The following is a 17,019-nucleotide window of genomic DNA, read 5'->3' as shown; positions in this document are numbered from 1 at the left end:
GACGGTAATATATATCTATCAGTCATAAGAGAGAAAGAGGCCAGATTTCCCTCTAAATAAAGGTCCCCTATCTGCTCTATTCCTGAGATTTTCCAATTGTCCAGTACAAGATCAGGTATGTAAAATGATAGAACATCCAGGGGACAATTTTTTGTAAATGGAATCCCTTTTGCAAACCTTTTTTTGATTCTATAGAAAGAGGATAATATGTCTGCAATTATTAAGCTCGGAAATTTTTTCTTCTGAAATTGGGATTGAGGTAGCCAGAACAACAAGAAAGGGTCGAGATTTTTAAGATTATATTTCTCTATATTATACCAACCCAAAGAGCTTTTCTCTTTTATAGAGCCCCAGGCCATCATAAAAGCTACTTGAGAGGCTTCATATAGTTCCTTTATATCAGGATAACCTAAACCCCCAGATTCAATAGGTCTTTTAAGAAGCTCCGAGGGTAATCTTATTATTTTAGCTGCCCAAACAAATTGAGATAGTAAGTTTTCCCATTTTAAGATAACATCTTTCGAAACATAAAAAGGTATTAATCGAAAAAGATATAAAATTTTGGGAATTATGTAAGCTTTAAGAATATTAATACGACCCATCCAAGAGAATTCAAGTTTCATCCAATTTGCTAGAGAAGATTTTATTTCTAGAAAAAGTTTCTTATGATTTATATTGGCGATATCTTCTAGTATAGGTCCGATTATAATCCCCAAATAATCAATTTGATGTGTCTGATCATTATTTTGAATATGCCCATGAGCTATAGATATCTGAGACTCAGAGAGATAAAATGGAATCATCTGAGTCTTTGATAAATTAAGTTTGTAATTAGAATAGTATCCAAATTTTTCTATTCCTTTTAAAAAAGCAGGGATAGATAATAAGGGTGCAGATAATGTTAATAAAACATTGTCTGCATATAAGGTAATACTATATTCATGTTTATCAATATTTATACCATGAATATTAGAAGAGTTTCTAATATAGGCAGCTAAAGGCTCAATTGTTAGAGCATATAACAGGGGAGCTAACGGGCAGCCCTGCCTTGTACCATTATAAATGTGAAACATATCTGAGTCTAAAAAAGGGCCTCTAATCTTTGCGACCGGAGATGTATATAAGGCCATAGTTAGGTCATGAAAAAGACCTGTTAAACCAAATGCTTGAAGTGTTTCAGCTAAGAACTTCCAATTGACCCTATCAAATGCCTTTTGGGCATCTAAAGCTACTATAACTGAAGAGATTTTATATCTATGTATATATTCAATGATATTGAAGATTTTGCGCGTATTTTCTTCTCCCGCCCTACCAGGAATGAATCCTGCCTGATCTGGATGTATCAAATCTCGTATTATTCGAGCCAATCTAGAGGCCAGGATCTTAGAATATATCTTCACATCTAAATTGATGAGAGATATTGGCCTGTAGTTAGCAACCAGTGAAGGATCCTTCCCTGGTTTCGGAATTGGCGATATACTCGCCTCCAACATCTCTTTTGGAAAACTTCTTCCAGTAGAAATAGAATTAAAAGATTTTGTTAGGATGGGAGAAATTACTGAGTTCAAGATTGGAAAAAATATAGCTGAAAAGCCATCAGGGCCTGGAGCTTTCCCTTTTTTCAAATTAAGAATTGCAATAGTAGTCTCTTGAGTTGTTAGTGGTTGATTTAATTGTATTAATTTTTCTGCAGAAAGTTTTGGAAGATGCAAGGTCTCTAAAAATTGAGCTATATCAGTAGTAGCAATCTTAGGTTCGGGTAAATTATATAAGGTTTCATAATATTGTTTAAAGGCATTGCCTATCTGTGTTGGTGATATACAAGTTGTTCCATTGTGTATAATTTTTTTTATTCTAGATGATTCAATTTGTGCCTTCAATCTTTTAGTAAGATTTTTCCCTACTCTATTATTTCCATAATGCCAACTAGATTTCAATCTTTGCATTATTGTTTCAGTTTTAATTTTAAGTTTAATGATTATCGATTCTTTAATAGTCTCTAACTGCTTCGAGAAATCTCTGGATGGATATTGTTTATTTAGTCTCTCAAGTTTTGCCAACTCAATATACAGATCGGCAAGTTCTTTACCTCTCTGTTTTTTAATCCAAGCACCCTTTTTTATTAAGTGTCCCCTAAGAACACATTTTAGGGTGCACCACAAATTTAGATCTGAGGTCTCATTATTATCATTATGCTCCAAAAAAGATGTTGTTTGTTTTATCAGATCTATCTTATCGGATTCTGTTTTTAAAAGAGATTCGTTGAGTCTCCAACGAGTTCTTGTTCTATATTGAGGGTTATCCTTGATAGAAATAAATACTGGGGCATGGTCAGACCATGAGATATTTCCAATTAGAGAGGTAGTAGAGATTTCCAAAGAGTGACCAGGCATTAAGAAATAATCAATGCGTGAATATGATTGGTGTACATTCGAGAAGAAAGAGTAGTCTCTTTCCTCAGGATGTTGCACCCTCCACACATCATAAAGGCCATGTTTAAATAGAGAATCGGAAAATGCTTTGGCCCTAGTTTTTAAACACGCATCTGATTTACGGTTCTTCAAAGTCTTAGTATCTTTTTCAATATCGATTATGCAATTCAGGTCGCCTGCTATAATCAATGAGCCTTTAGAGATTTTTTCTATTGTTTCCATAGCTGAATTGAGAAATCTTGTCGATCCTTCTGATGGGGCATATAGGCTAACCATGGTATAGGTAACATCATTTATATTACAGACAAGTATAATCCTTCTTCCTTCCTGTAATAAAATATATTCGGGGCCAAATACAAACTTCAAATAATTGGAACCCATATAAATGTATGTGCGTCAAAAATAGGCAGAGTCACTTAGATGCAAACAAAGGTAAAACATTTAATACGAACAAAAATAGACGAAGAATATAAAAAGTAGATAACAAAAATACGAAACAAGTCTTACAAAAACTTGGAGAGGAATTTAGTTCATGACATCTGTCCTATGCATTCCTGAGGATGGAGGGAGGGAGTGTTGGGACGTGAAGAGTCCGTGGATGGCAAGTACATCTTCTCTCGACCTCTCTTCCCATGCCTCTCCATGTCTTACAAAAGCCTAGCTTATATGTGCCTTGGATAGGAGAGGTAGTAGAGATTTCCAAAGAGTGACCAGGCATTAAGAAATAATCAATGCGTGAATATGATTGGTGTACATTCGAGAAGAAAGAGTAGTCTCTTTCCTCAGGATGTTGCACCCTCCACACATCATAAAGGCCATGTTTAAATAGAGAATCGGAAAATGCTTTGGCCCTAGTTTTTAAACACGCATCTGATTTACGGTTCTTCAAAGTCTTAGTATCTTTTTCAATATCGATTATGCAATTCAGGTCGCCTGCTATAATCAATGAGCCTTTAGAGATTTTTTCTATTGTTTCCATAGCTGAATTGAGAAATCTTGTCGATCCTTCTGATGGGGCATATAGGCTAACCATGGTATAGGTAACATCATTTATATTACAGACAAGTATAATCCTTCTTCCTTCCTGTAATAAAATATATTCGGGGCCAAATACAAACTTCAAATAATTGGAACACATATAAATGTATGTGCGTCAAAAATAGGCAGAGTCACTTAGATGCAAACAAAGGTAAAACATTTAATACGAACAAAAATAGACGAAGAATATAAAAAGTAGCTAACAAAAATACGAAACAAGTCTTACAAAAACTTGGAGAGGAATTTAGTTCATGACATCTGTCCTATGCATTCCTGAGGATGGAGGGAGGGAGTGTTGGGACGTGAAGAGTCCGTGGATGGCAAGTACATCTTCTCTCGACCTCTCTTCCCATGCCTCTCCATGTCTTACAAAAGCCTAGCTTATATGTGCCTTGGATAGTGATGTCAGTCTATTGGTCTTCACCTAATTGGGTAAACATGCTCACTAAGATCTTTACACGTCGAAATCCTATTTTAGGTAGTCACTGTACGTATATTGTAATGCCCTTTTAGAGTTACAACTATACCATGCATTAGCAAGTTACTATCCTATCTATAGAACGCCTGTTCAGCAAATCCTTCATTCCATATCTTAAGGTCAAGGAAACCTTGAAGCCTATCATTGAAACATATTAATATATCTTAATAATCATTTATTTATGAACAATGATTACATATCTTTGACTATTGCCTATACCAATAATTATATATGGTCCATTTCATATTACTAGGGTTAAAAGAGATGTTAAATGTGTTAGAATCTTTTACAATTCCCCCTGATGATAGGATAATATCCTTATCATATCTTTTCAAATATACACATTTACTCACCATTCGTATCACATTCGTATCACATTTATACTACAATCACATCATACTTTAACTGGGACCATATGATAATCATTAGCATGAGACACCCTTTTCTCTACATTTGTTATGGAATGAGAGGATTGTGCTCTTTTTATCATTTCCCTTAATATTCCATCTCCCTTATCTACTTCATACTTAACTTGTTTATATATCTTACCTATTCTACACATAAGAAAACTTTGATAAACAATACATAATAAAACAAGTATAGCTATAATAACAATTGGATTTAACAATATATTACCAGCTGCGGATTTTACCGAAGATTGTGACCACATATTTACTGATTTTTTAAAATTTGACCACCAATTAACTCCAGACTTATCATTCCATTGATGTTGAATTTGTTCTAATTCACCTTGTTTATGTTGGAAAACAATTTCTGCATCTTTCAATTGTTGCTTTAACATGGCCAATAATCCCTTATCTTTCTTTATTTCCTCTGTCCATGTTTTCCAAGGAAAATGGTCTATCTGTGTCAGATTAAATTGCTGAGGTAGTGTTTTTAAACGCTCTGTGCCTATAGTGGAGACATTAAACTTTTTCCCATCTATCTCCAACTTTTTCAAATCACCTTCTATGCAATTTAATCCTCTGTGAAGAGTTTCATTATGCATACAATTTGAAAAGAATGCTCTGACCAATGACTCCTCCTTCATTACTTGAAAACAAACTTTCCCTATCTTTACTTGAGTCATTAATTCATGCATAGATGTAACACTTTCAATCCTGGCCTCACATGATGAATGATTGTGAAAACAAGAATGATAGACAACCTTTTCTTGCCCTGGAAGACATATTACTTTAGAAACAAAATGAAGACAAGCTGAAACATCTAATTGTTCCAGATTTTCCCCATCAAATACAAAATCTGTATACCTTAAATTATAATGAATCAATTGTGTGTCACTGACTGGAATTCCTAAAACTGTTACTGGTACCACTACTTGTTCAACTCCTGCCACTGGGATTAAAGATGTCCCTATACAAAAATCCTGATCACAACCCATCCATTTATTAATCCACAAATCAATATGACCCAGACCAAAACTATATTTGTCAGGTAAGCTTTTCAACAAACCCAAAGGTATAATACCACTCTGTAAAGCCTGTGCAATCATCTTTAGATTAGTGGAATATTCTATCTGTATTTCCAGGCATGCCCTTGACACTTGATTCTCCTCTTGACTCTCTATTAAGTCTAAAGTGGCATCCTGTAAGTGAGATACAGACGACCCAATCACAGTAGCAGAACTTAGAACCATTTTTTCCAATAACTGATTTAACCCTTTTTGTACTTTTGCTCCCTGACTTCCAACATAACTCACGGATCCCAAATCGGATTTAAGAGTATTTATATCCATAGTATTAAGTAAGCTTCCTACCGAACCAACACCCCCCAAGATTCCCTCAATAATACCTCGTCTACTTCTTGCCATTCTCAATGGATTTTGTCCAAACCATTGAGCAAGACCTTTTTCCATGTTAGTAAGGTGTGACAAACATTGAGGAAACCAAGTGGATATTTTCCAATCAGTCATGTTAAAAGTCCAAACTAGGGTTACAAACGATCCATTCCTCAACAATGGCTTAGATTGAAAGTAATTAACCTGAAAAGGATTGGATGGTTTGAGTCTAGTACCAGTACACAAATTGTCTTCAGGGGACCAAACACTGACATTTGCTCTGTCACAGTGTTTGTAATCTCCTTTCAGTAATACACAACATTCATATATCCCAGAGTCTTTACGAGTTGGACTATCTAATCTAAGCATAAAATGTATACCATTCCAATGTACATCCCCCATTTGACCCTTATGAAGTATACGAGTTGGATTATTTGTAAAACTTCCTAAAGATGTTTTCCCTTTTGACCAAACGAGTGATGCTTCCTGGGGTAATAGTAACCTTGTCCCACATTGTAGTTCTATAGGTTTCAATTCCTCTTGGCTTTTCACACTATGGGGATTAACTCTAACTTCAGGTGCTATAGAATTAGTTACCGTAAACACAAAAGATACTTTGACCATAGCTATTTCTCTTTCCACCTGAAAGTTCCAAACCCTAGTCCAATCATCATCCCCTGCTGATATAGAAAGCAGTGAAGGATCCAAGATTTTACCATAAGACTGAGTTTTATGCCAAATCTCTGTCTTTGATCTCCCCATTTTCCCTGATGTTAACATTTCATTGGTAACATCACCTGTCCATTGTGCATGTTCTTCTCCCTTAATTGTTATAAACCACCACATGGACTCAGTAGGATGACATTCCCAAACACCTGTCTGATTATTATGGGTATAATTCCCCTGTGACTGTGTGAATTTGGCTTTTGGTCCTACTGTTGCATGAACCGTGATCTCTGAGGTATGCTCAAAAAATATAGTCAAACAAGGTTGATCTCTGGAGCCATAACCGAATCTAATTTGTCCAACAATGTCTCTTGATGTATCAATGTCTGATGTCAGGAGTCGATCCACTCGAACTTCTCTTATCTTATGCAATAACAATATCTTCTGTGGTAAATCCTTTGTCTGATCATCAATTTCAATTGGCTTTTGGTACTGTTCAAACAACACAGCTATCAAAAAACTATGCTATCTTGATGTCACGATTCTTGTATTGCTGTTTCTCTGGAGGTTCTCCTTTCAATAGTTAACTGCTTTGTTTCTCCATTTTCTTGCAGAACTGTGTTCCTGCAAGAACAGAATTTAGTTAGAAACATATAATTTACACTGGTCAACATGTACCCACAGCTTCTGCTGCCTACGGGTATTTTTCACAGTCTTTTCTGTTTTTGAACAAGGATCTTGACCCATTGTGTCGATTATTTCAAACGGTCCTTCTCAATTGCTTTCCCAAGGTCCCGCCTTCCTAAAAGTCTTAATCATTACTAATGCTCCTCTCACAAATTTAGAAGAGTGAGGCGGTACCATACGCTGCATTCTAGATGCTGCATGGGGAAGAATTGTTTTTAAATTCTCCTGAAGTACCTGTAACCACTTAGTTCTTGCAATGGCATCTTTCTGTGGAGTAGACAAAAATGGTTCATAAGGAAAGATCAATGGCATTTTCCTTCCTGTCATTAATTCAAAAGGTGTATACTGGGTAGTTGAGGAGCTCGTTCCCCTAATACTCGTCAATACTAGAGGTACTGCATCAACCCAACTATTTCCTTTATCAAGTAACATTTTTGCAATTCTAGACTTAATCGTTCTGTTCATTCTTTCTACAATACCTGCGGACTGAGGATGGTATGGGACATGGAATTGTTGACGTACCCCCAGGATTGCGCAAACAGCCTGCATGACTTTACCAGTAAAATGGCTCCTTCTGTCAGAAGCAATCATCCTTGGGATTCCCCAAGTACAACATGATTCCTTAATGCTTTTGCCGTAGACAAAGCATCATCATTCCTGACAGGCTACAATTCTACCCACTTATAAAATACATTTACCACAACCAATGCATACCTGAGACCTTGGTTACCTGAAGTAGGAGACCTATGTAGTCAATCTGCAGTATAGACCACGAACCATCTGCAGGTGCAATTCTTAGAAGTGGAGACTTTTGTCCTTTAGGCCTGGGGTTTACTTGAGCACAAATGACAAATTACTTCACATGCCACAATATGCTTTTTATGACCACTGTCCTTCCTCTGACTGATGTTAATTAAGAACACGCAGACAAACATAGGACACAGAAACGACTAATGCATTTGAAACATCTATGTACGAAGGATTATGCGTGAGTCAGATAGGTGGTTTCATGACGTTTTCTGTCTACGTATCGAGGCTCTTTGGCGCAGTGGATAGCGTATTGGACTTCTAGCACTTGACAAGGCATTCAAAGGTTGTGGGTTCGAGTCCCACCAGTGTTGTTACTTTTCCAGTGGTTGACTGCATTTGATGTTCTTGTTTAGTTGTAAGTTGCAATATCCACAAATTGTCTCTGAAAAATTTCTGTAATACTATTGACAGATCTTAATCTGACAGATTTTAATTGAAGCATTAAATTGTATTTCCAAATATCCACAATTTGTCTGTGAGAAATTATGGTAATCTGAAACAATAGAACTATCTAACACAAGTGTGGAAAGCAGTTTAGCGCTCCGTTTGTAAGATTAAAGTTTTGATGCGAAAATAATGCCAATATTCAAAGGTTGTGTGTTCGAGTCCCACTAGAGTGGTGTTTTTTTTCCAGTGGTTGACTGCATTTGATGTGCTTGTTTAGTTTTAGGTTGCAATATCCACAAATTGTCTCTGAAAAATGTCTGTAATACAATTGACAGATTTTACTCTAGTGTGAAATGTGTTTCAGTAGTGGGCCCTGTGGCACATTATACAAAGGATGATCACATAGATTTCTTTGGGCAAAAAGATTAGGAAATGTACAACAGAAAATCAAGGGTGCCCTGTGACTCTTATGGAGCCACTTGGAGCCAAAGTCTTCATAACAATAGTTGGAGAAAGAATTAAAGTTTGCTTTTAAGTGTTTGAAACAGTACATCGCAATCAACTTTGATTTCATTAAAGGTGGTGGCAACGCACAATACGTAGAAGAACCCTGCATGCCCAGGGGGCGATAAGTTTGGTGGACATATGGCACATCAAAAAACACATGTGAAATCTTAGCCTTCACATGCAGGATCTCAAGTCTGCTTACCCTGTGACTCTAATGAAGCCACTTTAAACCAATGCAGTGGCAAAAGGTCCCCTAAGAGCTAGTCCCTTGCCTTGAAACTATGTAAAAAAAATATCTTCTTTCGTAGCAGCAGTAGCTTGTCAGGATGGCCGAGTGGTCTAAGGCGCCAGACTCAAGTAATGCTATCTTCTCTCTGTGAGGGTCTTCTGGTCTCCATGTGGAGGTGTGGGTTCAAATCCCACTTCTGACAGTCATCTCTTTTTGTGCTTTGAGCTTCGTTTAATTCAACAATTTTTTGAGAAAGAATCCAAGATTGAATTTAAGCGTTTAAAGAGTACATTGCAGAAGACATTGATTTCATAACATAAGACAGCAATGTACAATCTCTAGACTCAAAAGAACAGTAACCTGGGGATCTAAATCACCAGCAACCTCAAGACAACTCAAATCCGCAATCTTCCAATCCAAAGTCAGACACCTTACCCATTAAGCAACGAGGTCTGGACGGAACGCGAGAGTCTTATTCCGCACTTTGGAGACAAGACATACCGAAAGAGGTGAAAATAACGAACCAGGTGTAGATACTTTCCAATAGCTGTCACATAGATTTCTTGGGGGAAAGAGATTAGGAAGTGTACAACAGAAAATCAAGGGTGCCTGTGACTCTTATGGAGCCGCTTTGAGCCAAAGTCTTCATAACAATAGTTGGAAAAAGAATTCATGTTTGCTGAAAGTTTTTGAAAGAGTAAATTGCAGACAACTTTGATTGAATCAAATCTCGCAACAACGCACTATCCGTAGAGGTACCGTGTAGGCCAAGATGGGGTTACATTCGGTGATCATATGGCACATTGAAAAAAAACATTTGAAATCTTAGTTTTGACATGTCTGCCTTTCATACCAAGAGGGACTAAAGATCTTGGGTGACACGTAACATGGAAAGAAACTATTGAAATCTTGGTTTCCACTTGCCTGACCTCCATTGATATGGAAGAACTTTAAAGAACAACAGAACCAAAGCTCCAGCAACTCCGACCACGAAGGGACTCGAACCCTCAATCTTCTGATCCGAAGTCAGACGCCTTATCCATTAGGCCACGCGGTCTGCATGTAAAGTTTGCGAAAAAATGTGTGGATACGTTTCTCATAGAGAAACATAACTATATTTCCTTTACTTCACATGCCACAATATGCTTTTTATGACCACTGTCCTTCCTCTGACTGATGTTAGACAAAACATTAAAATACATATGGTACATAACAACATAGAAACATATACATAGACATTCATATATGAATATTTGTTGTATTCCCTTAAAGCTCATAGCATTAAAAAATAATAATTTTAAGTATTCAAACGCTCAGTGTTTCTTTGGGAGGAGAGGGAGATTATAAATTATCAAGGCCAAAATCGTTCTAAAACAAAGGCCGTTGGAGCAGTGCTGTGGTTGTATTACTGCACAGGGAATTTTTAATCTATTATTTGAAACCTTTTCTGCCAAATGCACTCATACCTCTCTCTTGAGTTAGCTTCTTTCAGAAAAAAATATTTTTCTACATTACTTTGTAAATTTATTTGCAATTTAATCTCTTGCCAATGTGGCAAATCCTGTTTTCTCCAATATCTAGCAATACAGATTTTAAACGCCAAAAGTATATTAACCCATAAGGTCTGCTCATTACTATTAATATCTATAAACTCTAAATGAAACAAAAATCTTTGAGGGGAGAGTTCCAAATATGACCCAAACAATTCCAAATAAAGCTCAGATATTTTTATCTTAAGCTGAGTTAGTTTTTGACAATCCCACCAAATATGTTTATGCGATCCTAATTCGAGATGGCATCGCCAGCACCTGTCTCCATTCTTTGGTTGAAATTTAACTATACGTGTAGGGACCATATACCATCTATATATAATCTTAAAAAAGAGTTCTTGAAGATTTATACAGTGAGTTGCTTTTTTAGTAAATTGCCATGTTTTATACCAAGAATCTAAGGGAATAGAAATTTCCAATTCTTTCTCCCATTGTTTGTGTGCCTTAGACTTATCAAGAGTCTTATTATCTTTAAAAAATTTCAAAATCTTAGACAGTGTTCCCTTAGAAATACACGAAGTAATAAATTTCAACCAAGGGTTATATTCAGGTGGTGGGTTTGATATTAAGAAATGTTTTAATCTGATATATTTAAAGATTTCTCTTGACGGTAATATATATCTATCAGTCATAAGAGAGAAAGAGGCCAGATTTCCCTCTAAATAAAGGTCCCCTATCTGCTCTATTCCTGAGATTTTCCAATTGTCCAGTACAAGATCAGGTATGTAAAATGATAGAACATCCAGGGGACAATTTTTTGTAAATGGAATCCCTTTTGCAAACCTTTTTTTGATTCTATAGAAAGAGGATAATATGTCTGCAATTATTAAGCTCGGAAATTTTTTCTTCTGAAATTGGGATTGAGGTAGCCAGAACAACAAGAAAGGGTCGAGATTTTTAAGATTATATTTCTCTATATTATACCAACCCAAAGAGCTTTTCTCTTTTATAGAGCCCCAGGCCATCATAAAAGCTACTTGAGAGGCTTCATATAGTTCCTTTATATCAGGATAACCTAAACCCCCAGATTCAATAGGTCTTTTAAGAAGCTCCGAGGGTAATCTTATTATTTTAGCTGCCCAAACAAATTGAGATAGTAAGTTTTCCCATTTTAAGATAACATCTTTCGAAACATAAAAAGGTATTAATCGAAAAAGATATAAAATTTTGGGAATTATGTAAGCTTTAAGAATATTAATACGACCCATCCAAGAGAATTCAAGTTTCATCCAATTTGCTAGAGAAGATTTTATTTCTAGAAAAAGTTTCTTATGATTTATATTGGCGATATCTTCTAGTATAGGTCCGATTATAATCCCCAAATAATCAATTTGATGTGTCTGATCATTATTTTGAATATGCCCATGAGCTATAGATATCTGAGACTCAGAGAGATAAAATGGAATCATCTGAGTCTTTGATAAATTAAGTTTGTAATTAGAATAGTATCCAAATTTTTCTATTCCTTTTAAAAAAGCAGGGATAGATAATAAGGGTGCAGATAATGTTAATAAAACATTGTCTGCATATAAGGTAATACTATATTCATGTTTATCAATATTTATACCATGAATATTAGAAGAGTTTCTAATATAGGCAGCTAAAGGCTCAATTGTTAGAGCATATAACAGGGGAGCTAACGGGCAGCCCTGCCTTGTACCATTATAAATGTGAAACATATCTGAGTCTAAAAAAGGGCCTCTAATCTTTGCGACCGGAGATGTATATAAGGCCATAGTTAGGTCATGAAAAAGACCTGTTAAACCAAATGCTTGAAGTGTTTCAGCTAAGAACTTCCAATTGACCCTATCAAATGCCTTTTGGGCATCTAAAGCTACTATAACTGAAGAGATTTTATATCTATGTATATATTCAATGACATTGAACCAGGAATGAATCCTGCCTGATCTGGATGTATCAAATCTCGTATTATTCGAGCCAATCTAGAGGCCAGGATCTTAGAATATATCTTCACATCTAAATTGATGAGAGATATTGGCCTGTAGTTAGCAACCAGTGAAGGATCCTTCCCTGGTTTCGGAATTGGCGATATACTCACCTCCAACATCTCTTTTGGAAAACTTCTTCCAGTAGAAATAGAATTAAAAGATTTTGTTAGGATGGGAGAAATTACTGAGTTCAAGATTGGAAAAAATATAGCTGAAAAGCCATCAGGGCCTGGAGCTTTCCCTTTTTTCAAATTAAGAATTGCAATAGTAGTCTCTTGAGTTGTTAGTGGTTGATTTAATTGTATTAATTTTTCTGCAGAAAGTTTTGGAAGATGCAAGGTCTCTAAAAATTGAGCTATATCAGTAGTAGCAATCTTAGGTTCGGGTAAATTATATAAGGTTTCATAATATTGTTTAAAGGCATTGCCTATCTGTGTTGGTGATATACAAGTTGTTCCATTGTGTATAATTTTTTTTATTCTAGATGATTCAATTTGTGCCTTCAATCTTTTAGTAAGATTTTTCCCTACTCTATTATTTCCATAATGCCAACTAGATTTCAATCTTTGCATTATTGTTTCAGTTTTAATTTTAAGTTTAATGATTATCGATTCTTTAATAGTCTCTAACTGCTTCGAGAAATCTCTGGATGGATATTGTTTATTTAGTCTCTCAAGTTTTGCCAACTCAATATACAGATCGGCAAGTTCTTTACCTCTCTGTTTTTTAATCCAAGCACCCTTTTTTATTAAGTGTCCCCTAAGAACACATTTTAGGGTGCACCACAAATTTAGATCTGAGGTCTCATTATTATCATTATGCTCCAAAAAAGATGTTGTTTGTTTTATCAGATCTATCTTATCGGATTCTGTTTTTAAAAGAGATTCGTTGAGTCTCCAACGAGTTCTTGTTCTATATTGAGGGTTATCCTTGATAGAAATAAATACTGGGGCATGGTCAGACCATGAGATATTTCCAATTAGAGAGGTAGTAGAGATTTCCAAAGAGTGACCAGGCATTAAGAAATAATCAATGCGTGAATATGATTGGTGTACATTCGAGAAGAAAGAGTAGTCTCTTTCCTCAGGATGTTGCACCCTCCACACATCATAAAGGCCATGTTTAAATAGAGAATCGGAAAATGCTTTGGCCCTAGTTTTTAAACACGCATCTGATTTACGGTTCTTCAAAGTCTTAGTATCTTTTTCAATATCGATTATGCAATTCAGGTCGCCTGCTATAATCAATGAGCCTTTAGAGATTTTTTCTATTGTTTCCATAGCTGAATTGAGAAATCTTGTCGATCCTTCTGATGGGGCATATAGGCTAACCATGGTATAGGTAACATCATTTATATTACAGACAAGTATAATCCTTCTTCCTTCCTTATCAGCTTCATGATGTATATACTCAAATTTATTTTTAATTGATATCAATATGGCTACTCCCCAGTGGCGTCGGCAGGGGGGGGCCAGAGGGGGCCATGGCCCCCCCTACATCATGCTGTGCCCCCCGGTGTGCCCCCCCAATTGAAACGCCGGCTTTTTTTTTTTTTTTATAGACCCGGAGGAGAGAGTGAGAGGCGCCGAGCGGTTGCTGAGGAATAAGTTCTCAGCAACCGTTCGGCGCCTCTCACTCTTCTCCGCGACCGCGAGGCCTCTTCCTGGTTCGCAGTGCCGGCATTTCAAGCCGAGCGCCGGTATATGTCGTCATATCCGGCGCCCAGCAGTGAAGCCGGCAGAACCAGGGATACAGAGACCTCGCGATCTCACCGCTGGACAAGCCCAAGGTAAGTGAACTTCAAAGGGGGGGTTAGAAAGTTAGGAGGGGGTTAGAGAGTCAGAAGAGGTAGGAAGTGAGAAGGGGTAGATAAGGATAGATTGGGAGGGAGAGGGGGTAGATAGGATAGATTGGGAGGGAGAGGGAGAGGGGGGTAGATGGGATAGATTGGGAGGGAGAGGGGGGTAGATGGGATAGATTGGGAGGGAGAGGGTGTAGATTGGGAGGGAGATGGGGGTGGATGGGATACATTGGGAGGGAGAGGGGATAGATAGGATAGATTGGGAGGGAGAGGGGGGTACATAGGATAGATTGGGAGGGAGAGGGGGGTACATAGGATAGATTGGGAGGCAGATGTGGTAGATAGAGAGGCAGTTGTGGTAGATAGGGAGGGAGAGGGGGTAGATAGGATAGATTGGGAGGGAGAGGTCTTTATGGGACAAAAACGGTGTACGTTCAGCTGTTTGGGGACAAAGTTGACATAATGTGTAACTTAGGTGCTGGTCAGGTTCTATGTGGGCAGCGTGGACACCAGGGTTGGCTTTGGGGTGTGTGACCAGTGATCTATGCCTGTAATTTAGGGGGTTTTATCTATACCTTTAATGCAGAGTTTATATGTAATTTCCAATTGATTTATATCTGCAAAGCTGGGTTTTGTGTCATTCTGTTCATCTGTATCGGCTATATTTCCATACATTATTAATGCTTACCTGCAAATATAGGATTTGTATGTCTTATTCAGTTGATCAATACCTGGAGTGCTGTTTCCATGTGTTGTTTATTTGATCTAAACCTTCAGTGCTGAGTGTACATGTGATTTCCAGTTGATATATACCTGCAATGCTGGGTTTGTGTGTCCTGTTGGTTTATACCTGCAATGCTATGTTTCCATACATTATTTATGTATACCTGCAAATACAAGGTTTTTTTTTATCTCATTCAGTTGCATGTGCTGTTTCCATGTGTTGTTTATTTGATCTATACCTGAACTACAGGGTGTAAGTAAAAGAACGCTATGGTTTAGTGAATGAGGGGACAAAGGGACTCTGGGGATGATTACAGGGGAGAGGACCTCTCAATGTCACGGTGCAGTCAGAAGGAGGGAACACTGCACTGACTCTCACTGTCTTCCCCTGATCTGCAGTCAGTGTGGCAAATATATTGGCAGCAGGGTCTAATATTAATATATATTGGCTGCAGGGGCTAATATTAATATATATCGGAAGCTGGGACTAATGTTTATATATATCGGCAGCAGGGGCTAATATTAATATATATTGGCTGCAGGGCCTATTATCAATAAATATTGGCTGCAGGGGCTAATATTTATATATATTGGCTGCAGGGACTAATACTATATATCGGCAGTAGGGGCTAATATTAATATATGTTGGCAGCAGGGTATAATTTGTATGTATATCGGCAGCAGGGTATAATATAAGTATGTATCCGCAGCAGGGGCTAATATTAATATATATCCGCAGCAGGGGTTAATATTAATATATATCGGAAGCAGGGTGTAATATTTCTATATATCTGCAGCAGGGTCTAATATTTATATATATTGTCAGCAGGGGCTAATATTAAAGAATGAAAAATAACTGTCACTTTAGCTGTTATTTTGAAATCATATTTTAATCACAGTCTTTACTTCAAAGAGATAAGTGCATATTATGTAGTTAAAAATGCACATCTAACGTGTGTGTGTATATATATATATATATATATATATATATATATAGTGTATACGTACCGTTTTATAATTGGCCCCCCTACTTTGGTCCCTGGCCCCCCATGTGCCCCCCCTAAATATGAAACCTGGAGACGCCACTGCTACTCCCCGCTTCAGAAGATACATAAATATGTCGGTATCTATGATATTTCCAAGCAGATTTTTCTATTATTTGATTCCAGTGTGTCTCTTGAATAAATGCAATATCTATCCCCTCTTTCATTAATGTGTCATACAAATAAGATCTCTTATATGGAGAATTTAAACCCTGTGCATTAATTGTCATCAATTTAAGGGACATGGAATATTTGTTTTCCCCTCCTCCACCAGCACTGCTCCCTATCCCTCAATCTCCAACTAGAAAACACCTGACAACAACATTCATAAACAAAAAAAACAATCAAACCCAACACACTATGCAGGAAAAACATTATTTCCGCCATTAGTGTGAAGAAATTCCTTGAACCAGCAAGGAATGAGGACGTGTTTTAAGGCCAACGAAGGTAAGGAGCACAATCATCTCTTATTTCCATAAAAATAGTATAAACTATATCTATCTATCCAAATATCATATTTAATGAAATTACGCAAAGCAAAAAAAATAAAATAATTTATAATAATGTGATAATCTACATCTTTTATATTGTTATTAACCATTTATATTATTTCAAGTCAATACATTGCCATCTCAGTAATATATCATTTCCAACCAGTACATACCAACTCAATAACCAGACCAAGATTATAACACAAAATATATCATTTCCAACCAGTACCATGATAGTATAGCCAATCATGATATTTCCCATTTGAGATGGTATTTTAGGTGATAGCTTGTGATAATATCTTATATCTTATATCATTAATCCTGAAAAAAAAAAAAAATAAAAAAAGGAGGGGAAATAATATACATATATATATATAAATATACCCATATTAGTATATGATCATAGGTTTTTGTCAATATATGTATCAGA

General features: G+C 36.6%; 2 non-coding genes across 2 annotated transcripts; one reads left to right on the top strand and one right to left on the bottom strand.

Annotated features, from left to right (window-relative positions):
* Nucleotides 1–9,123: 9,123 nt before the first annotated feature.
* TRNAL-CAA (transfer RNA leucine (anticodon CAA)) lies at nt 9,124–9,234 on the top strand. The gene is made up of 2 exons: nt 9,124–9,161; nt 9,189–9,234. It is a non-coding gene; the product is annotated as a tRNA-Leu (tRNA).
* A 782-nt stretch (nt 9,235–10,016) lies between these two features.
* Nucleotides 10,017–10,089, bottom strand: TRNAR-UCG (transfer RNA arginine (anticodon UCG)). The gene has a single exon. It is a non-coding gene; the product is annotated as a tRNA-Arg (tRNA).
* Between the last annotated feature and the right edge of the window lie 6,930 nt (nt 10,090–17,019).

This window comes from Sceloporus occidentalis, unplaced genomic scaffold (assembly GCF_023333645.1).
Source record: "Sceloporus occidentalis isolate IW3139 unplaced genomic scaffold, rSceOcc1.0.p SCAF_102, whole genome shotgun sequence".
Lineage (NCBI taxonomy): Eukaryota > Metazoa > Chordata > Lepidosauria > Squamata > Phrynosomatidae > Sceloporus > Sceloporus occidentalis.
This window is presented reverse-complemented; position numbering and strand designations above follow the sequence as displayed.